The following is a 312-nucleotide window of genomic DNA, read 5'->3' as shown; positions in this document are numbered from 1 at the left end:
TCAATACCACTGCTATTCATATTAACCACAGCGTCACGAATAATGAGAAAAGTAATGGAAAAAAGAACGACATAGGCAAAATATCTGAAGAGTGATTGACACAGTTCGAGCAAGTACCAAGTTCACAAACTATTGTTCGGGAAATTCATTAACAGGAACAATTTCCAGGCCTGGAATTTTAAACATGCAAAATTGCCTCCATTATTTTCGAAGGAAGAATGTTTGAATGTTGATGAGGGTCGATTTACTTAACAATGTTTTCTTCTTTTTGTGTGTGTGTGGTGCAGCTTTCTGTTCCCTTCGACTAAGATG

This window comes from Penaeus monodon, chromosome 31 (genome assembly GCF_015228065.2).
Source record: "Penaeus monodon isolate SGIC_2016 chromosome 31, NSTDA_Pmon_1, whole genome shotgun sequence".
NCBI classification, from domain to species: Eukaryota; Metazoa; Arthropoda; class Malacostraca; order Decapoda; family Penaeidae; genus Penaeus; species Penaeus monodon.
This window is presented reverse-complemented; position numbering follows the sequence as displayed.